This window comes from Chiloscyllium punctatum, chromosome 35, assembly GCF_047496795.1.
Source record: "Chiloscyllium punctatum isolate Juve2018m chromosome 35, sChiPun1.3, whole genome shotgun sequence".
NCBI classification, from domain to species: Eukaryota; Metazoa; Chordata; class Chondrichthyes; order Orectolobiformes; family Hemiscylliidae; genus Chiloscyllium; species Chiloscyllium punctatum.
This window is the reverse complement of record NC_092773.1, coordinates 29,977,887-30,000,840: the sequence shown is the minus strand read 5'-3', so window position 1 is coordinate 30,000,840 and position 22,954 is coordinate 29,977,887. Positions and strand designations below refer to the sequence as shown.

The window sequence follows — 22,954 nt, the reverse complement described above, 5'->3', positions numbered from 1 at the left end:
ACCTCCCCTTTTAATGTGGGTTTTCTGATTTTCCCCATGACTGAGCTCCCCCCCCCCCCCCCCCCCCAACCCCCCCCAAGGTAGTTTCAAGCCCTGTCTACATTCAATTTGCTGGAGCTCTGGGCCCAGCGTGGTTCTGATAAAGACTGTCCCACCAGAACAGGTCCCTTCTTCCCCAGTGCTGGTGCCAATGTCCCCTGAATTCAAACCCAGTTCGCCCACACTGATCTGTGAGTCACGGATTTACCTGCTTAATCTTATTAACCCTGGGCCAATTAGCTCATGGCTCAGGTAGTAATTCAGAGATGATTAACCAGTTGGTTCTGCTTTTTAATTTCGCTCCGAGCTGTTCATACTCCCTTAGCAGAACCTCAGCCCTAGTTTAATCTAAGTTGTTGGTACCTCCGTGGACCACGACCACTGGATCTTTACCCTCCCACTCCAAGTTCATCTGCAGCCCAGATGAGATATCCCCATCCCAAGCACCAGGCAGGCAACACCCAACATTCGGGACTCTCGATCCTGGTCACCGAGAACAGTGTCTATGCCTCTAATTATACTATCCCCAATAACACCAACATTTCTCTTCTCTTTTACCCCCACCACGGTGCTGTGGTCAGTCAGCTCTATCCTCCCTGCAGCCCCCATTCTCATCCAGGGAGTAAAAGTCTTGAACCCGTTGGACAGGGGCTGAGGATACCCGCAACTCTCCCTCCTGGATCCCTCTACTTGCCTCCCTCACAGCTGCACTCTCCTATCCACAGGCCAAATTCGAGTTAGGTAGTCTGAGGAGTGCGACTGTTTCCTGAAACACAGCGTCCAGGTAACTCTCTTCCTCCCTGAAGTGCTGTAATGTTTGAACCTCAGACTCCAGCTCATTGACTCTGAGCCAGAGTTCTTCCAGCAACCAACATTTAATTAGTGTTCAGTTTAGTTTTGGCCCTGCCTCTGGATATACCAGTCTGACAAACACTTTGTCCTGCATTCCGATTGCACCATTCCAACATTATTTGTTCAGCACCCCCCCCCCCCCCCCAATGTTTTGATCTACGTTCTGTTTTATTTATGATCGAGATTTCAGATTACAGTCACACCTCATCTGCCCCCATCCCCCTCAAAAAAAAACAGCAATTCAGCGATAGCCCTGGAGATCACCATTGACCAGAAACTAAACTGGATCTCAGTTTAGAGCAGGTCAGAGGCTGGGAATCCTGCAGCGAGTAACTCTCCTCCTGAATTTCCACCCCCCCCGCCTCCCCAAAGCCTGTCCCCACCATTGACAAGGCCCAAGTCATGAGGGTGTGTGAGGGAATACTCCCCACTTGCCCTGGATGGGGGGGGCAGCTCCAACAACACTCGAGAAGCTCGACACCGTCCAGTGACAAAGCGGCCCCCATTCAATTGTCCCCACCCCCACAAACCCCCACTCCCTCCACCCCCAGATGCTCAGTAGCAGCAGTGGGTACCATCTACAAGGCGCACTGCAGCGACTCCCCCAGGCTCCTCAGACAGCACCTTCCAAACCCCACGGCCTCTTCCATCGGGAAGGACAAGGGGCAGCTGAAAGAACAGTACAGCACAGTGCAGGCCGTTCGGCCCTTCTTGTGTTGATTTTTTTATTCTATTCTAAGATCAGACTAACCTACAAATCCTTCATTGTACTATCATTCACGGGACTATCCAAGAGTCTCTTAAATGTCTCTAATGTATCTGATTCTGCTATCGCCTCTGGCAGTCCATTCCCACCACACACTCTGTAAAGAACCGACCTCTGACATCTCCCCGAAATCTTCCTCCAATCACCTTAACATTATGCCCCTTGTGATAGCCATTTCCACTCTGGGAAAAAGTCTCTGGCTATTCACTCTATCTGGGCCTATCATCATCTTGTACACCTCTACCAAGTCACCTCTCATCCTCCTTCACTCCAATGAGAAAAGCCCTAGTTCCCTCAACCTTTCTTCATAGTCCAGGCAGCGTGCTGGTCAGTCTCCTCTGAACCCTCTCATAAGCTTCCACATCCTTCCTATAATGAGGCGACCAGAACTGAACACACTATTCCAAGTGTGGTCTAAATCGGGCTTTAGAGAGCTGTAGCATAACCTCGCAGCTCTTAAACTCAAACCCCCTGCTCATGAAAGCAAACACACCATACATCACCATAACCCTATCAACTTGGTTGGCAACTTTGAGGGATTTATAGACATGGACCCCTCTATTCCTCCACTCTGCCCCAAGAATCCTGCCTTTAAGCCTGTATTCTGCATTCAAATTCGACCTTCCAAAGTCAATCACTTTGCACTTTTCCATGTTGAACTCCAAGTGCTACTTCTCAGCCCAGCTCTATTCTGTCAATTTTCCATCCTCCAACAGCCCTCTGCACTATCTACAACTCCACCACCCTTGGTCTCATTGGCAAACCTAGTAACCCACCCCTTCACTCCCTCATCCAAGTCCTTCATAAAAATCACAAAGAACAGGGGTCCCAGAACCGATCCCTGCGGGACACCACTGGTCACCGAGCTCCAGGCTGAATACCTTCCATCTACTACCACCCTCTGTTCGATGGACCAGCCAATTCTGTATCCAGACAGCCAGATTTCCCTGTACCCCATGCCTCCTCGCTTTCTGAATGAGCCTCCCGTGGGAAACCTTATCAAACACCTTGCTAAAATTCATGTGTGCACTGCCCCATCTTCAATGTGTTTTGTCGCATCCTCAAAGCATTCAATATGGTTTGTGAGGCATGACCAGCCTGGTGGCTCAGTGGTTAGCACTGCTGCCTCAATTCCAGCCTCTGGCGACTGTCAGTGTGAAGTTTGCATGTTCTCCCTGTGTCTTTGTGGGTTTTCCTTCTGTTAAGTTGCCTTATAGCGTTCAGGGGTGTGTAGGTTAGGTGCATTGGTTAGGGTTAAAATGTACAGTAATGTGGAATGGGTCTGGGTGGGATACCCTTCAGTGGGTCGGTGTGGACTTGTTGGGCCGAAGGGATTCTATGTCTATTCTATGACCAAGCCATGCTGGCTGCCTCTAATCAAACTATGGTTTTCCAAGTAATCCTAAATCCTGTGTCTCCGAATTGTCTCCAATATTTTCCCCATCACAGATGTAAGACTGACCGGTCTGTAATTCCCAGGATTATCCCCATTCCCTTCTTGATACACGGGCACACCACCCCCTGCAAGTTCCCCTCACCATCCCAACTCGGAAATATATCGGCCGTTCCTTCAGTGTCGCTGGGTCAGAATCCTGGGATTCCCTCCCTGCGGGCTCTGTGTGGGGGTCCCCACACCACACCACAGGGAATGCAGCGGTTCAAGATGGCAGCTCTTCCCCCCCCCCCCCCCCCCAACCCTCTCAAGGGGCCAGTTGGGGGAGCAGGAGATGGGGCAATGAATCCTGGATCCGGCCAGCAACTCTCCCAGATCCCGTGGAAGAATCCTTTAAAAAAGTGACGCAATCCATGCGTTGGCTTGTTCAAGTGGATGCCAGAGATCCCATGCAACTACCTGAAACACCAAGGTGTGGGCGTGCATTCGAAAATGTTCCAAAATGCTTTGGAGCCCTAGAAGCACAGCCACTGTTGTCACGTTTTGAAACTGTGGTGCCAAGTTTATTGCCAGCTAACCTGGGTGGCAGCGGGTTGCTGACCAGATCATCTCTTTCCCAACGCTGTTGGCCGAGGGTTGATAGAGCAATGCGTTGACCTGGCCAACAGTCCTCGCTCGGCGCATTGTCCGATGAGTTGGCTTGTACCCACCTGAGATCACCTGGGCCCATTGGCCACACTGGTCCCCTGAAGCAGCCAATATGTCTGAGGAACTTGACTGTTGGCATCCAACTCTGGGGATAGCACGAGGGTCGCGTCACAGGGTTTAAAGGAGGCTTGATTAGAGTGGTGCTGCTCCCTGCCTCATTCCTGATGAAGGGCTTTTGCCCGACACATCGATTCTCCTGCTCCTCGGATGCTGCCTGAGCTGCTGTGCTTTTCCAGCACCACTCTAACCTAGACTCCGATTTCCAGCATCTGCAGTCCTCACTTTTGTCTTGAAGGAGGCTTGTGCAGGCTTAACAGTGGACGGGCCGAATGGCCCGTTTCTATATTATGTACTTCTGTGCAAACATTTCAGCCTTTTGGTGCAGCGCAACAGTCACAGCACTGATGTTGCCGGTCTGAGTGTCACATGTCTCTGAGTGGTCTATTTTTAGTTAGTTGAAGGTCACCAGGGGCCATGAGATGTTTGTTGGAGCAGGGATCTGACTACCAACAGGCTAGCAGGCGAGAGCTAGCTCCCTGTTACGCCCCTCCCTTCCTCCCCTGATCGTCACAAAACAAAAAGATTCCCAACTAAGGGTGTTGCCAGACAGGGAATGAATTGTGGTCTCTTTCAGAGCCAGGTCGAAAAGGTCCACTGAGTTAAAAGACGCAGTTTTGGTGTGTGTGTGTGTGTGTGTGTGTGTGATTGTGTTGGCTATCACCAGATTGTGGTTGCTCTGGTAATGCTCAGCTCCACCCAAAGCCCCCTCTTCATCCCCCCCCCGGCCGACTGATTAATAACCTAACTCATGCACAGGACACTATGGATAATTTGCAGGGGTGGGTGGGTGGGGAGATGGAGGGAGGGAAATCGCCACTTGTGACTAAGATGTATTAAAAAAACCATGTGTCTTGACCCTTATTGTCTGTGCGCGGGGGATATCAGAGTGGAGCATTGAAGGATCTCTGTGTTTGTCCTGTGTTCTTGGCCGTGGGGAATTGTGATGAGCCGGCATGTCGGATTGGCTCCTGACTGGCTGTGCAGATGGGCTGGGATTGGGCGATGGCGCACTGTCGTCGAGGCAACGAGCAGCAGTGTTCGCGGAGTGAGAGCCTGAGGCCTACGGGTCACTTCAAAACAAACTGTTGGAGGCTGGAAGTGCTCCGTATCAAGGATCACATTCAAGGTCACCGGCTGTAACCTTGGCTGTTCATTTGCAGTGTCTGGCGAAAGGGTTTGTACGCCTGTATGTTATGTCTTTCACACTTAACTTTCCAGATAAGTGCATGTCTGCAAGCAGCTTGGCTACAGTCAGGCGCGTGAGGAGGATTAATCCAGGATAGTACTGCAGTTGGGGCCAGGCGGAACTGAACTGAACTGCACTTACAAAGCCATACAACATAGAAACAGACCCTTCGATCCTCCCAGTTCAGGCCAACCATCATTCTGAGCTAAACTAGTCCCAGCTGCCTGCGCTTGGCCCGTATCCCTCCAAACATTTCTTATCGTGTATCTGTCCAAGTGTCTTTTAAATGTTGGAATTGTACCCACATCCACCCGTCCTTCTGGAAGTTCATTCCACACGCGAACCACTCTGTGTCTCAAAACAAAGATTGCCCCATATGTCATTTTTTGAGATCTTTCTCCTCTCGCCCTTAAAATATATGCCCTTAGACTTCAACTCCCACACCCTAGGGAAAAGACTCATTGATCTATACCCCTCATAAGCCTCTAAGGTCACCCCCTCAGCCTGGTACAGTCCAGTGGCAAAAGTCCTAGCCTATGCAGCCTCTCCTCATGACTGGAACCCTCCTTTCCTGCAACATCCCGGTAAATCTCTTCTGAATCCTGTGCATTTGATGATATCCTCCTTATATCAGGGCAACCAGAACTGCACATTGTACTCCTGAGGAGGCCTCACTAACGTCCTGTATAACCTGAACATAATGTCCCAACTCCTCGTCTGAGCAATGAAGGCGAGCGTGCTGTAAATGCTTTCTTAACTGCCCTGTCTGCACGTGATGCAAACTTCAAAGAATTACATACCTGATCCCCTAGGTCTCTCTGTTATACAACACTACCCAATGCCCTACTTTTAATTGGTATTGAAGTCCTGCCCTTGTTTGTTTTTGCCAAAATGTAATACCTCGCATTTATCCAAATTAAGCTCCATCTGCCACACCTCAGCCCGTTAACCCAATTGATCAACATCTGTTTGTAATCTTAGATAAATCTCTTCACTGATCCCTATACCACTGAGTTTGGTGTCATCCGCAAACTTAACCAACCACGCCTCCTATATTCTCATCTGGATCATTTTATCAAAACGACAAACAGAAGCACAGCCAGCACCAATCCCTTTTGGAGCCATCGCTGGCCACAGGCCTCCAGTTTGGGGAAAAAAACAACCCCTCACCAGCACTCGGCCTCCTGCTGTTGAGCCAATTTTACATCCAATTGGCAAGCTCACCCTGAGTCCCATTGACTTCACTTCAGTCATTTGTTGCCTGTGCAGAACCTTGTCAAAAGCTTTGCTAAAGTTGGCGAGGTAATTATTTGGCCCTCAGCAATAGGCAGGGGGGTTCAGATTTCCATGCGACAATGGTCTGCATGACTGTCGTTGGCTCCAGTTTGTGTAAATTAGTTGCTAAGGGCCTGTGTGTGTGTGTGTGTGTGTGTGTGTTGGGGAAGGGGAAGGGGGAGGAGGAGGGGAGGGGAGGGGAGGAGAGAGTGTGCAGAGTTCTGAATTATTCCAGTGGTGTGGAATGCTCCACTGTCTGGGTTAGCCCAATCCCAGTGGTGTGGAGTGCTCCACTGTCTGGGTTAGCCCAATCCCAGTGGTGTGGAATGCTCCACTGTCTGGGTTAGTCCTGGTTAGCCCAATCCCAGTGGTGTGGAATGCTCCACTGTCTGGGTTAGTCCAATCCCAGTGGTGTGGAGTGCTCCACTGTCTGGGTTAGTCCTGGTTAGCCCAATCCCAGTGGTGTGGAGTGCTCCACTGTCTGGGTTAGTCCAATCCCAGTGGTGTGGAGTGCTCCACTGTCTGGGTTAGTCCTGGTTAGCCCAATCCCAGTGGTGTGGAGTGCTCCACTGTCTGGGTTAGTCCAATCCCAGTGGTGTGGAGTGCTCCACTGTCTGGGTTAGTCCTGGTTAGCCCAATCCCAGTGGTGTGGAATGCTCCACTGTCTGGGTTAGCCCAATCCCAGTGGTGTGGAGTGCTCCACTGTCTGGGTTAGTCCTGGTTAGCCCAATCCCAGTGGTGTGGAGTGCTCCACTGTCTGGGTTAGTCCTGGTTAGCCCAATCCCAGTGGTGTGGAATGCTCCACTGTCTGGGTTAGTCCAATCCCAGTGGTGTGGAGTGCTCCACTGTCTGGGTTAGTCCTGGTTAGCCCAACCCCAGTGGTGTGGAGTGCTCCACTGTCTGGGTTAGCCCAATCCCAGTGGTGTGGAGTGCTCCACTGTCTGGGTTAGCCCAATCCCAGTGGTGTGGAATGCTCCACTGTCTGGGTTAGTCCTGGTTAGCCCAATCCCAGTGGTGTGGAATGCTCCACTGTCTGGGTTAGCCCAATCCCAGTGGTGTGGAATGCTCCACTGTCTGGGTTAGTCCAATCCCAGTGGTGTGGAATGCTCCACTGTCTGGGTTAGTCCTGGTTAGCCCAACCCCAGTGGTGTGGAGTGCTCCACTGTCTGGGTTAGCCCAATCCCAGTGGTGTGGAGTGCTCCACTGTCTGGGTTAGTCCTGGTTAGCCCAATCCCAGTGGTGTGGAGTGCTCCACTGTCTGGGTTAGCCCAATCCCAGTGGTGTGGAGTGCTCCACTGTCTGGGTTAGTCCTGGTTAGCCCAATCCCAGTGGTGTGGAGTGCTCCACTGTCTGGGTTAGTCCTGGTTAGCCCAATCCCAGTGGTGTGGAGTGCTCCACTGTCTGGGTTAGCCCTGGTTAGCCCAATCCCAGTGGTGTGGAATGCTCCACTGTCTGGGTTAGTCCTGGTTAGCCCAATCCCAGTGGTGTGGAATGCTCCACTGTCTGGGTTAGCCCAATCCCAGTGGTGTGGAGTGCTCCACTGTCTGGGTTAGCCCAATCCCAGTGGTGTGGAATGCTCCACTGTCTGGGTTAGTCCTGGTCAGCCCAATCCCAGTGGTGTGGAGTGCTCCGCTGTCTGGGTTAGCCCTGGTTAGCCCAATCCCAGTGGTGTGGAATGCTCCACTGTCTGGGTTAGTCCTGGTTAGCCCAATCCCAGTGGTGTGGAGTGCTCCACTGTCTGGGTTAGCCCAATCCCAGTGGTGTGGAGTGCTCCACTGTCTGGGTTAGTCCTGGTTAGCCCAATCCCAGTGGTGTGGAGTGCTCCACTGTCTGGGTTAGCCCAATCCCAGTGGTGTGGAATGCTCCACTGTCTGGGTGAGTCCTGGTTAGCCCAATCCCAGTGGTGTGGAGTGCTCCACTGTCTGGGTTAGTCCTGGTTAGCCCAATCCCAGTGGTGTGGAGTGCTCCACTGTCTGGGTTAGTCCAATCCCAGTGGTGTGGAGTGCTCCACTGTCTGGGTTAGTCCTGGTTAGCCCAATCCCAGTGGTGTGGAGTGCTCCACTGTCTGGGTTAGTCCTGGTTAGCCCAACCCCAGTTGCCCTGGAGATGGTGGTAAAGCCAGGAAAGCCAACGGCTGGAGAAACTCGGCAGCTTGTGTGGAGAGAGAAACTGAATTCATGTCTCCAGTTCAGTGTTGACTCTCCTTCAGGACAGAGGTGAACTGCTGTGGTCCTTGTTATCTAGGGCTACCCACAAGTGCCATGTGGGAGGAGATTCCAGGATTTTGACCCAGTGACACCGTAGGATTGGCGAATATATTTAAGTGTTGGTCAATGGGCTGAGGAGTGGCAGAGGAAACTTAATGCAAAGTACTGGATTTTGGTCAAACAAACAAGGGTATGACTTCGCCAATTAAAAGCAGGATGTCGAGAGTATGGTGCTGGAAAAAGCACAGCAGGTCAGGCAGCATCTGAGGAGCAGGGCAATTGACGTTTTAGGCATAAGCCCTTCATCTGATTAAAAGGAGGGCCCTGGATAGTGTTGTAGAACAGACCCCTGGGGTTCAGCTACATAATCCTTTGAAGTTTGCACCGTGTATAGATAAGGTGGTTGAGAAAGCATTGGGCACGCTTGCCTTCATTGGTCAGACCTTTAGTTGGGATGTCATGTTGAGGTTGTAAAGGATGTGGGTGAGACCTCTTCAGGTTCTCATCGGTCTGTTATCAGAAGGATATTATTAAACTGGAGAGTGATCAGAAGAGATTTACCAGGACGTTGCCAGGAATGGAAGGTTTGAGTTAGGAGAGAGGCTGGGATGTTTTGTTTTTAACGTAGGAGACTGAGGAGTGACCTTATGGATGTTTATAAAGTCATGAGGGGCATCAATAAGATGAATGGCAGATGTCTTACCCCTAAATTGGAGGATTTCAGAACCAGGGGACATATTGTTAAAGAGAAGAGAAATACGTTTGGGGGGGGGGGGGGGGGGGGGGGGGGGGGAGATTTTAAGAGACATGAGGGGCAACTTTTTTACACAGGTTTGTGTGGAATGAACTTGCTGTGGAAGTGGTGGATGTGGGTACGTTTTAAAAGAATTTGGATGAGTACGTGAATGGTCAATGTTTGGAGGCAGGTGGGACTGGTTTAGTTTGAGATTATGGTTAGCATGGACTGGTGGACCGAAGGGTCTGTTTCCATGGTCTCTAACTCCGCAGATCAGGATGGTGTGCAGCTCCGGAGGGGAACTGCAGGGATGTGCTGTTCCCATGTGTCTGCTGCCCTTCTAGGCGGAAGCGATTGCAGGTTTAGAAGGTGCTTAATGAGTCAGATCACAGGACACTGGGATAGAAGTAAGCCATTTGCCCCATTGATTCTGCTTCCCATTCAGTGAGATAAGAGCAGATCTGATCATCTTCAACTCTACTTTCTTCCATTTTTCCCCCATAATCTTTGCCTTCCTTACTGATGAAAAATCTGCCTGTCTCCACCTTGAATAGACTTGCTAACCAGCCTTGGCAGCCTGCCTGTGGTAAAGAATTACACAGATTCACTAACCTCAGAAGAAATTCCTCCTCGTCTCTGTCCCAACTGGGCAACCCCTTACTCTCCGATTTCTAATCTCTGACCCTTGCCACTCCTGCAAGGGCAGGCCCCTTTTCCACAGTCACTCTGTCAAGCCTCCAAAGAATGTATGTTTCAATAAGGTCCTCTCTCATTCCCCTGAACTCCAGTGAGTGCAGACCCAGTCTACTCAACCTGTCCTCAGAAAACAGTCCCTCCATACTTGGGCTCCCCCCAGTGAACGTTCTCTGGGCTGCCTCCAAATCCGGTCTATCTCTGCTTGGATACGGGGCCCCAAAACCGTTGACCGTATTCCCGCTGTGGTCTGACGAGTGCAGTTCTAGCAAAACCTTCCCACTTTTTCACTCCGTTCCCTTTGAACTAACTGCCAACATGGCAGTCGAATCGCTGAACCCGGACGCGGTCTCATTTTTGCGATTCATGTCAAATCCTTCTGTTCTGCAGTCTTCCATTTAAATCACATCATGTATCCTCTTCCTACCAAAGTGTATAAAGTCACAGTTCCCCTCTTGGTATTCCATCTGCCAAGTCTTTTGCCCGCTCGCTCAACCAACCGTCTGCTATTTTCCCACTTGCCTTCCTGTCTCCTTTTTGCCATCTTGCCTGTATTGCATTCCTTAAGCAAGTCAGTGATTGTAACTAATTGTCGCCCCAGCACTGATCCCTGCTGCCTTCAAATCCTTGCAGGCTGCCATCTTTAACATGTCCCTTTCCCTCCCTAGTTCTATCGGTGAGCCAATTCTCTGACCGGGCTCATTTCTATCCCCAACGCAGCGGGCTCCTACGATACTAAGTAGCCTCCCCAAATGCCTTTTGTTAATATTTTACTCCACGACCTTCCTGCAGCTTCACATTCCTCAATCCTGCCGCACTCCTTCCTCCTGGAACCTTTGTCCAAACTGTGAGTCACTGTTTCCTTGGCAAAATGAAACTCTCTGGATCCGTTGTCTCCCTTTGAACTGGTGCTTTTATCAGCACCAGCTGTGGTCGAGCAAGGAGCTGCTCTGCTGTCATCGGAGGGTGTGGTTTGCTCCGGGAATGTGAAGTTTCAGGATGGGTTGCTTTCGGAGCTGGCTGGAAATGAATCAGTTAAGATGCCCCCGTCGTGCTAGAACCTTTGCTCAGTTGTGAAATGTTTGCCAGGATGGATCTGAGTAACCGGGAGGTGGGGGGAAAAAAGAGACTACTTTTGTTGGTTTGAGACGGTTGGATCGGAATTGTGGATAAATTATCATTGAGTATATTCCTCTGTTGCAGTCAGATAATTGGTTGGCCATTAGTACGCATACGTTTGGGATTTCTGGAAAAGACCTGTCTGACTGGGATCTCTATTGTACTATCCTCTGGTGCAGTTTGACATAGTTCCACGTTTTGAAAAATTTTGACAGGCAATGACACCTCCCCACCCCCACCTTGCCCCAGAGTCGAGCGATTTGGCCTTTTAATGTTGGGTTTGGCAGAGGTAACCCGCAGATATCTTGGGGTGACTTTGCTTGAGCTTCCTTCTCTCTGTTGGTTGCTGGCGATCGTCGATGTTGTTCTTTTCCTCTCATCTTGCCCCCACCCCGTTTCAGCTCGTTACCTTCAATGCCTTCCTTGGCATGGGAACTACACTGGCATCGCCCACCCCGAATAAGTGAGGTGATGAACTTTGGCAAAAGAAACCAAGACTGGGGGGAGTATTTCATGAATGGCAGGTCACTGGGGCATTTAGAGGAGCCTCGGGGTAATTGTTCACCGATCCCTGAAGTCGGCAGGGCATGTGATTAGTCGAGTAAAGACGACATATGGGGTGCTTGCTCTCATCAGTCACGGTATAGCATGGATGAGCAAGGAGGTACTGTTGGAATTGTATGGAGGTTTGGTCAGGTCATAACTGGAGTACGGTGTGCAGGTCTGGTCACCTTGCGACAGAAAGGGCGTGTGATCACTAATGGGGATACAGCGCTGGTTCACCAGGATGTTGCCTGGGATGGAGAATCTGAGCTATAAGGAGAGTTTACCAAATCACAAGCAGTGGCTTGGTAAACTGGAAGGCCACGTAACTCCCCCTCTCCTTCGCAGTGTATCAATCACTCACTAGCTGTCCACGGGGGATCCACAAGAATTCCTGGGCATTACATCTCTAGGAAGGTGAGAAGGCGCGAGAGAAGGTGGCAAAGAGGTTTAAAGCGATGTTCCAGCGATGAGGGATTTCTGTAATGAGGGGACACTGGCCTTTATTGGTCAGTGCAATGGGTTTGGGGTCAGGAGGTCATGTTCGGGCAGTGGCGAACGTTGGTTAGGCCACTCTTGGAATACTGCGTACAATTCTGGTCTCCCTGCTACCAGAAGGATGTTGCGAAACTTGAAACGGTTCAGCAAAAAAACTGACAAGGATGTTGCCAGGGTTTGGAGGGTTTGAGCTACAGGGAGAGGCCGAGGGGTGACCTTCTAGAGGCTTATAAGGTGATTAAGCAAGGTCTTTTCCCTGGGGTGGGGGAGTCCAGAACTAGAGGGACATAGGTTTAGGGTGAGAGGGGAAAGATTTCAAAGAGACAAGGGGCAACCTTTTCACGCAGTGTGGTACGTGTATGGAATGAGCTGCCAGAGGAAGTGGTGGAGGCTGGTACAGCATTTACAAGGCGTCTGGGTGGGTATATATATATATATATATAGGAAGGGTTTCGAGGGATGTGGGCCAAGTGCTGCCAAATGGGACTAGATGAGGTTAGGATGTGTGGTTGGCATGGACGAGTTGGACTGAAGGGTCTGTTTCTGTGCTGCCCATCTCTATGACTGTCTGACAGACTAGAAACGTCTGGGTTGTTTTCTTTAGAGCAGGGAGGACGTGATGGAGCAGTTTAGGATTTTGAGGGGTATGGACAGGGTGAATAGAGAGCAGCTGTTCCCCTTGGTTAAGGGATCCGTCAGTGGAGGGCATAGTTTCAAGGTAAGAGGCAGGAGGTTCTGAGGGGATTTGGCAGGTGGTGGGAATCGGAATGTACTGCCAGGGAAGGTAGTGGAGGCTGGGAACCTTGCAACCTTTTACACAAAAATATTTGGATGAGTACTTCAAATATCATGATACTGAGGACATGAGGCAAGTGCAGAAAATTGGAATGAGTGCGCTTTTAGTGTGAGTTATTTCAGTGCAGACTCAATGGGCCGAAGAGCCTTCTCAGGGCTGTTAACCTGTGAATCTAATTACCCTTGAGCCAAGCTAGGCCAGAGTCAACTGTACCACTCTGACTCTGGAGTCACGTATTGGCCAGACCGGGTAAGGACGCCAGATTTCTGTTGGTAGACCTGATGGGTTTTTTTTTTCTCATCCACCAACCAGTGCCGGTTTCATGGTCGCCATGGCTACGATGAGCTTTCGTTTGCGGGTTTCAAGCTTTAATATAAATCCCGCCAGCGTCCCTTCGAAGTGGCACGTGCCAGTTTTAGAAGCGGGAGATGAGACTCAGCCTGTTTTGTGGGTGCGTCGTTCTCCCGAGACACGGTTCTGATTTGACCAGGCCGGATTGAAGCAGCTCCCCCACACCTCGATTCTAGTTTCTCTCTCTTCTCGCTCTCTCTGCTGCACGCTGTAAACAGTGTTTGCTTTTACGCCTGAAGCCTGGGTCTCAGCTGCCAGAATCATCCTGGGACCGCTGTATAAATAGCTACTTGTGTGGACCAGGCCCGGGCACTGACGTAGTGGCCCGATTGGTGATTCCAGATGGCACATGGGGTCCTGTTTGTCCCTGACGGCGCCGTCAGGAGGGAAATGGTTAGCTCATCTCCATCCTGATGGATCAGCTCGCAAGCTTGCTCCCCTCGTACGGAGCACCGCCCCAGGAAATCTTTGCTGGGCGTGCCGTCACGATGGTTACAGCTCTGTGAAACACGAGGCTCCACTCTTATCCATTCTGCGTCTCAACTTTCTCAAATGAGCAGGGGATCTCATTCCGAAACGATCACGCAGAATGCCAGGCGCCGATCGTGGGTTTTTTTTTAAACGGAATGAAAAGTGGAATTATTGGCAAAATCTACCCTCTTCATTGCTCCTATCTACACGGCTGAAAAGGGAAAGACCAATGCGTCAAGTCAAGCCAGCTTTGGTTGCCATGAGTTTATCGGCTTTCTTTTTGTCAGCGACTGAATGCTTGACACAAGATGGACCCTTTGCCTTCGCTGCTCAACTGTCGCTTGCTCCTCTCGACTGGCAGTTCACCCCCAAGGCTGTAGGAATCTGGCGCAGGATCAGGCCCCTCTGACCTGCTGTTGTCCTTCAGTGGCTGATCCCATTGGCCTTCATCCCACTTTTCCTGCCTGTTTTCCCCCATAACACTCTACTCCCCTTGTCGCCCATAAAATCTACCGAGTGCTCTTAACTGAGGTCCCTTTGTTTGGGGAAGCAAGCTCCATTGACCCAGAGAGAGAGAGATTCCTCGTCTTGACCTTGAGTGGAAGGCTCCTTGTTTCGCAAATGGCGTGTCCGGTTTGACCCCCCCCCAGTTATCCTTCAATCCCTCACTGGCTGTAACAAGGAGAGACATCTTTGATCTGCCTAGAAGATGTGAGAAGATTTTTGTTTGACCTTTCATATTAAGGCTGAATAGGACAGGTCTTTTTTTCTGCCCCCAGAGTGTCGGAGGCTGAGGGGTGACCTTGTCGAGGTTTATAACATGAGGGGGCATGGATAGGGTAAATAGACAAAGTCTTTTTTTATTTCCCCAGATTGAGAGAAAATAGGTGTAAGGTGAGAGAGGAAAGATTTAAAATATAAGATCCAAAATTGTGAGGGGCATGGATAGGGTAAATAGACAAGGTCTTTCCCCTGGGGTGGGGGAGTCCAGGACTAGAGGGTTCAGGGTGAGAGGGGAAAGATATAAAAGGGACCTAAAGGGCAACTTGTTCCCACAGAGGGTGGTACGTGTATGGAATGAGCTGCCAGAGGAAGTGGTGGAGGCTGGTACAATTGCAACATTTAAGAGGCATTTGGTTGGGTATATGAATAGGAAGGGTTTGGAGGGATATGGGCCGGGTGCTGGCAAATGGGGCTAGATTAATTCAGGACATGTGGTCGGCATGGACAAGTTGGACCAAAGGGTCGGTGTCCGTGCTGCTTAATAGAAAAGCCGAATATTAATCAAGTGGAGACAGATCACAGAACGCTGCAGTTTCGAGGAAGCCTGGGTAACTGGATGTGACCGGCAAAAGGTTAGAGTGCAGCTGCAGCAAGTGACTAGGGAGGCTGAGGGAACATTGACCTATGTTGGGGGGTGAGGTGGGGGCTGGGTCACTGACTATATTCAAGGCCGACTCAGGCAGTTTTTAAACTAGTCCTGGGCCTAACCCTTGGGGAGTCTGTTTTCAATTGTCTGATCAATTACGGCACCCTTGATTAAAATGTACTCAGAAGGTGCTTGTGTTAACCACCGGTCCCAAGCGGATCTTTCCAGTTTTGCAGCCTTCAGCACGGCCCGCTGCCCCTTTTCTGTGATGTGACCCTGCTGGGCTTGTGGGCTCGGTTTACCGACAGTTAGGCTGAGCCGGGGGGGGGTGCGGGGGCTCACTTTCTCCCTCACCGGACTGGGTATCCCAATGGCTGGCTGACCAACCCCGTACCCTGGCCTGCTATTGAGGACCAGGTGCCACTGGGCTCACAGCGGGAGGGAGCCCTGATGGATTCATTGCCTCTCTCCTGCCATTGATCCTGGAGTTCAGACCAGCCAGAGGGAGCTGGGTGTGCTTGGCCCTGCAGTTAGTGTGCACCTCTGCAAGTGGGGAGGAAGTGGTGCAACACTGGGGGCGGGGGGGTGGTGAAACTTTCTGCTAATTAAACTAAATACCCAGAAAAGCTCACCTTGCCTCAATCTGTTTAAGTAGGAGTGACAGAGAACTCATAAATTCCACCATTTGAAGAAAAAAAACCCAATTTATTCTGTAAGTCTAAAAGTGAATGTAAATAACAACCATTTACAACTCTAAGCCCCGCTTTCTCAAAATGTTTGTTGTCTGCCTCTAACTGTATAACAGTATATTGTTCCTGTAACAACCCAAATTAAAATTACATCAACTTAATTTCAACACCACACAGTGGTTGTTGTCATCTGTGTCTGTCTTTCTCTGGCTGTAGATCTCCCTGGGTCGTGTTCTGTCTTTTGCTGCAACAATGATTAGATTAGATTCCCGACAGTGTTGAAACAGGCCCTTCGGTCCAACAAGTCCACACCGACCCTCCGAAGAGTAGCCCACCCAGACCGGTTTCCCTCTGACTAATGCACCTAGTGCGGCCAATTCACCCTGACCTGCACATCTTTGGACTGTGGGAGGAAATTGGAGCACCCGACGGAAACCCACGCACGGACACGGGAAGAATGTGCAAACTCCACACAGTGTTTCATCTGAAAGAGGTGCTCTTTGATAGTGTTTTGAATGGCAGCTCTGTCTCAATTGCAGTTACTCTGTCGATGATAGTTAGCCTCTGTCTGACTTTCAAAATGCCTGCTTCTTTCTACCCCAAACATTGGATCGTCTCACTGGTTCAAGGCTGGCAAAAACAATAAATTCAAACTCGATTGGGTTTTAGTATCCTGGGGCATAATTTAGACTGGTTAAATTGTCAAAACAGTAACCAACCCAGGTGTCCGTTTCCCTGCCAATTTTCGATTTTCCAGAAGAGTCTGCCAGCTAGCCATATGACAGGTGCCTGCAAGCTCTCAGCGTGAAAACAGTGTTCACTCTGTCTCTCCAAGGTACAGTACGCGCCTTCAACTTCATAACAGAAGGCTCAAGGCTTGATTGAAAGGGGACTGTCAAGTCGCCCCAGTCCCAAAGCTCTGTCATTGGAGAGAGAGAGAGAGAGGGGTAGGGGGAAACGGAAACTAGTGGGGAGTTGAACGAGAGGGGTTACCGCGCCTCAGGCAAGGGAAGAGCTTGAGAAGGGGAGTCCTTCACTCGGACAGTGTGGGGAAATGAGCCTGGATTGTTTTCCCTCACGGGATGGATACTGAGACAATGTTCCCCTCCTGAAAGTCTAGAACCAGGGGGCACACCTTTAAACTAAAAGCAAGACTTCTCTCGTTAATGGTAAGGTCCTAGGGTGTGTTGCTGAACAAAGAGACCTTGGAGGGCAGGTTCATAGCTCCTTGAAAGTGGAATCACAGGTAGATAGGATAGTGAAGGTGTTTGGTATGCTTTCCTTTATTGGTCAGAGTATTGAGTACAGGAGTTGGGAGGTCATGTTGCGGCTGTACAGGACATTGGTTAGGCCACTGTTGGAATATTGCGTGCAATTCTCGTCTCCCTCCTTTAGGGAAGATGTTGTGAAACTTCAAAGGGTTCAGAAAAGATTTGCAAGGATGTTGCCAGGGTTTGAGCTACAGGGAGAGGCTGAACAGGCTGGGGCTGTTTTCCCTGGAGCGTCGGAGGCTGAGGGGTGACCTTATAGAGGTTTATAAAATCATGAGCTTGGATTGGGTAAATAGACAACGGTGGGAGGGGAATCAGCGCTTTAGGGTGAGGGGAAAAGATATAAAAGAGACCTGAGGGGTGATTTTGTTTCATGGAGAGGGTGGTACGTGTATGGAACGAGCTGCCAGAGGATGTGGTGAAGGTTGGTACAATGACAGCATTTAAAAGGCATCTGGATGGGTATATGAATAGGAAGGTTAAGAGGGATATGGGCTGAATGCAGGCCAATGGGAGTAGATTAATTTAGGATATCTGGTCGGCATGGATGGGTCTGTGTCTGTACTGTGTAACTCGTAAGACCAAGGTGAGAGTGGTCTTTAACCTAGAGAGTGGTCCCCAGAACTGTCCTCCCCAGACAGTGATGGAGGAAGGGTCATGGAACATATTTAAGGCAGAGGTGGGGGGTCAATCCTTGACCACCCAGGGGGTCAAAGGGTGAAAGCGTTGTGCAGGAAAGTGGCAGAGGGGGCTATACCGTGTGACTTGCTCTTGTTTCTCCGATTGGGTGACTCTCGGGCGTGTACAGCACGCGGCTCGAGACATGACTCCTCACGTTTTAAGTGGTTCAACCGCATGTGCTTGGGATCAGAGATTTGGATCTTGAAGCAACTGTTGACATTTGGAACAGCTTGGAGCAGGCTCCTGGTGGTTTAGAGACACTGTATTAATTCTGTCAAGTTGGCATCTGTGACTAAGATGGGTGTCCTCAATCAGACATTGCATCATTTTACGTCTAAACCTTAAATTTCCAGCCCCGTTTTAAAGTCGCGATATCTGCTTTTCCACTTTCTCTGTCTCTCCCTGCAGTCTTGGGATGTGTTCTTTCCGAAATGCCAATGCAGGGGCGGCGCCAGGCACAGCTTACCAAAGTCCTCCGCCGTTGGGCGCCAGCGTGGCGTCTCTGTCCAGCGCCCAGTCGGTGATGGTGGCTCAGCCCAACGTGGACAAGTTGGTGGAGGATCACCTGGCAGTGCAGTCGCTCATCAGAGCTTACCAGGTAATCGCTCGGTGGGTGGGGGGGAGTCGGAAGGCGGGCCCCAGTTGTAGGAGTTCTTAACCCTCACTTGTTATCCTGTGCTGCTGCTCCCTTTGCAAGCTTACAGGCGCCTCTGTGCTCAAGGTTCAAATACAGTGAGCTGGTGTGTGTGTGCGTCTCCAGGCCTACCAAACTCAGGAAAGGATTTGCCAGTGTATTGGGCCAGTCGAGCTTGGCGGCCATATTGAATTGAGTCAATGGGCAGCAGTCCCCTCATAATGTCTCCCAGCAACGAACTCGCCCTTTCCATCAAGTGGGGAGCCAAACCCCTTGAGCCGTGAACGGACACTGTCTTCCTCGTGCGTTCTCCTGGACAGCCACCTTCCCTCCAAGCTGCTGCTGTCCTGGGGCCTGTCAGGATGTGGGCCTCCCTCCGAGCTGCTGCTGTCTGTGACCTGTCCCGGGGGCCTGTCGGGATGCGGGCGCTCTGCGTCACTCGAGGCCCTTTGACGAGCACAGCCCTAAAGCCTTTTTGTTCTTGTTTCCCGTCCCACAGGTCAGGGGTCACCACGTCTCAAAGCTTGATCCGCTCGGCATTAATGTAGTCGCGTTCGATGAGTCGGGTAACGCTTTTCCAGTCGGGGCCCTCCAGCCTCGGTGAGACGCGTTTCGGGCACCTTCCGTTCGCGTTGACGTGAAGGAAATGTATAAAAAAAAATCCTCTCTTCTCCTTCCTCCTCCCCCCTCTCTCTCTCTCTCTCTCTCTCTCTCTCTCTCTCTCTCTCTCTCTCTCTCTCTCTCTCTCTCTCTCTCTCTCTCTCTGTCTCTCTCTCTCTCTGTCTCTCTCTCTCTCTCTCTCTCTCTCTCTCTCTCTCTCTCTCTCTCTCTCTCTCTCTCTCTCTGTGACTCCCTCCCTCCCTCCTCCATTTTCCTTTTCCTCATTTCAGATCCGGGGTCACCATGTTGCGCAGCTCGACCCACTAGGAATCCTGGATGCGGACTTGGAGTCGTCCCTTCCAGCTAACCTAGTCACCAGCTCAAACGGACTTGGTGAGGGCTCTAGAGTGGGTGGACCCCCCTCTCTCCTCATTTAAAAAAAAACGAAAATGTTTTGGTGTTGGAGCTCCTCCCCTGTCTTTTTGTTTTTTTAGAAACCCCCTTTCCCAACCAACCTGAGTTTTGGCTTGTTGTTGTTAAAAGCATGCGTGCATGCAGTGCTGAACACTCTGCACTTTTCCTCCTGTATGCTGATTTGTCAATGCTGATCCGCCGTCGGGGCTGCACTTTTGAATGGCACCAAGTGCATGTGTGAGACTGTGTGTGCGTTCTAATACGACCCTCTCTGCTGCTTCTCCCACATAACCTCTGACCGTCCCCACCCCCCCACTCCCCCCGTCCCCTTCACCCTTGACAAACAAAATCTCCGTTGTCTCCACGGGCAATTCAAAAATACCACGTCAATAATTCCTGTCACCGAGTCTGTACTCGAACTGCAGTAAAGGATTTTACCGACGGATGTCAGACTGCGGACCGACCTTTTGGCTTATTTTCTTCAAAAATCCTTATCGTTTCTCTTAACCGTGTCCCGGAGTTGGCCGCCACTTTTTATTTTCTCTCTGCCAAACGTGTGTTCAGTCCGTTTTGGCTTCTGTCCGTAACCCCGGTGCATTTTGGGGAATTTTAATTTCAGTCGTACCGCAGGCACGTTTCAGGTTTTCTTTCTCATCTCCTCCCATCGGGGTCGAGTTAGCCTCGCCCGTGGGCAGCCCTCCCTCTCGGTACATTGGGGTTGGCGCATACAGATCGGGTCTTGCTGTGTCTTTTCGCTGAGGGGTGCAAGTCGAGGTTCAAGAAGCAGTGTTAGTCTCTAGTCAGAGTTCTGTCTGTCTGCCTTCCTTCCTTCCCTCGACAGATTTAGGGTCCGAGGCTGGCACCGCCTCTGCCCGTTGTAGTTGACCGGCGCGGAATATGAGCCCGCAGCAGAAGCCGGGGCGGTTTTGCTTCTGTCGATGGCGTGGCTGTGCCCTGTACGCTTCCTGCAGACCGCATCCCCTTTCCCCACTCACCCAACCCGACTGCCGCCCGTAAATCAGCTCCCGCCGCCGTCTTGTACCCCTTGGCAGAAGGGGTCTCGAGTTTTTTTTTCAAAGCTCTGTCAAGCTGCAGTGAGCGTAATCCTGGGAGCAGTTTTGTTTGGTGTTTTTGCTGCGTCTGCTCACTAATCTGTCGAACGGCCATTAACGCTGGGAGCCCGGCGCCTTGTGCTTGTTTGCATTCACGCTTCGCTTGCTGTGTGTGTGTGTGCGTGATACGTTGCGTGGTGTGAACGCGTTCTCCCCTCCCCCCCCCCCCCCCCCCCCCCCATCGGTTTTGTTTCCCGTTCTGACATGCGTTGGGGTGGGAGTGAGGTAAAGCAGCCTGCCTAGTATTTGAACCCGAAACAGTTTGATTCTGAGCGAAAATAAGGTACGTTTGCTTTTTTTTTTAAACAAGAAGAAAAAGAGCAGAGTTGGCCGTTTCGCCTTGCCCTAATCCGGACTGTCTGAAGTTCCTCTCGTAAAGAAGGCAAAATGGTTGAAGAGATTTCTAGCCATCTATTGGTCAGACACAGGCCGACTGCAAAATGACATATTGCTTGTTCATTGTTATTCAGTGTTGGGACTGAACCGTGGCGCGTAGCTCTGCCCTGACACCTCAGAGACGAATTGCTATTTGAAACAGTAGTCCACGTTTCATTGGTTGATGTTGGGTTGGGCAGCGAATGCCATTTTAGCGGACCGGCGAGGGTTTTGTTGGAAAGTTATTACAAACGACAACCTTTTGCCTTTTCGGGGGGCTTCTCGCTGTCCGGAAGCCAAGTTGTCACTTGCGGGGAGCTCAGCGCTCCCCTCTTCAAACGTGTCTTTTTGCACGCTTCGAGAGCAGGTGGGCCTGCTGGCCCAGAGGTAGGAGCACTACCGCTGTGCCGCAAGAGACCCTGAGAGCTCGGCGCACCAAATCCAAGAGCGTCGACTCTGGAAGGAGGTCTGCCTGTGAGGGAGCTGCGTTTGTGATTCTGCTGGCTTGTGCACTCACCTGTGTCCGAGGATAAGGCACAACCTCCATAAACTCCGCGAGAGGTTATGGTGGAGGTGGGTTTTACCCCTCTCCCGTTGTGTTTCTCCCGGTTAATTTTTAAGCAGGCTGGGAGCAAGAGGGAAGGGCTGGCGAGACAAAAGTGAATAATGTTAGGGCGGCGCGGTGGTTAGCACTGCTGCCTCAGCGCCAAGGTTCGATTCCAGCCTCGGGCAACTGTCTATGAGAAGGTTGCACATTCTCCCCGTGTCTGCGTGGGTTTCCTCCCACAGTCCAAAAGTGTGCAGGCCAGAGGCTGAGGGGTGACCTTATCAAGGTTTATAAAATCATGAGGGGGCATGGAGAGGGTAAATAGACCAGGTCTTTTCCCTGGGATGGGGGGGGAGTCTAGAATGAGAGGGCATAGGTTTAGGATGAGAGGGGAAAGATTGGAAAGGGACCTGAGGGGCAACGTTTTCACCCAGAGCTTGCGCGGATGAGCTGCCAGAGCAAGTGGTGGAGGCTGGTACAATGACAGCATTTAAAAGGTTGAGTATGTCAACAGGAAGGGCTCACAAGGAAATGGCCCAAGTGCTGGCAAACAGGACTAGATTAAGTTGGGATATCTGGGTTGACAGGGACGAGTTGGTCCGAAGGGTCTGCTTCTGTGTTGTACAGCTCCAGGACTATAATTAAGCCCTTTTTTTTTTCCCCTGAATAACTCATCGTCTGTGGTATTAAGCGCCCATTTGTTATTTACGGCTGAACCAAGTCCCTGTTCTTGCCAGGGCAGCAGTAATCCCCAGTGAGCAGTTGTCTGCATCTCACCGCCTCCGTATTTATCCTGCTCCAGCTGCACCTTCATCTCACCCACTGGAAATCCATTGTCATCCACCACGCAGCCTCTGTGTGTGTGTGTGTGTGTGTGTGTGTGTGTGTGTGTGTGTGTGTGTGTGTGTGTGTGTGTGTGTGTGTCAAACTGAAAAGGTTTGCTGTGAGTTGACGATAACCAGGGTCTTGTGCATTTGCTGTGTGTGTGTGTGGAGCATGATAGCCTGACAAATGGGTGCCTTTTTGAAAGCGTCTCCATTTTTTTTTAAAAAACCTTCATTGGCTCTCGAGTGCTCTGGCCCAGACGGGATCAGTTTTTCCTCAAGCCGTAGCGATTTACGCTGTGCAACCTTGTGGTAAACATTTTTCTCTCTCAGCTCTACGTGAGCTCCAACCTCCCCAGCAGAGTCCCCCTCGCATGACTCCCCTGGAGGTCTGCAGCACGGGACGCAGGCCCTTCGGCCCAACTCATCCGTGCCGACCAGGTTTCTTAAACCGAGCTAAGTCTCGTTGGCCTGTGTTTGGCCCATATCCCTCCAAACCTTTCCCTATCCATGTCCACATCCAGATGCCTTTTAAATGGTGTCATTGTACCAGCCTCCACCACTTCCTCTGGCAGCTCACGCACCACCCTCTGTGTGGAAAAGTTGCCCCCCCCTCTGGTCCCTTTTGTATCTTCCCCTCTCGCCTTAAATCCATGCCCTCGGGTTTTGGGCTCCCCTACCCTGGGGGAAAGGAGCTTGATTAGATTACTTAGCGTGGAAACAGGCCCTTTGGCCCAACAAGTCC

The 22,954-nt window shown here is 50.9% G+C and overlaps 1 pseudogene; it reads left to right on the top strand.

Annotated features, from left to right (window-relative positions):
- LOC140459799 (2-oxoglutarate dehydrogenase complex component E1-like) overlaps positions 1 to 18,999 on the top strand; it is a 34,783-nt pseudogene extending 15,784 nt beyond the window's left edge.
- Positions 19,000 to 22,954: the final 3,955 nt, after the last annotated feature.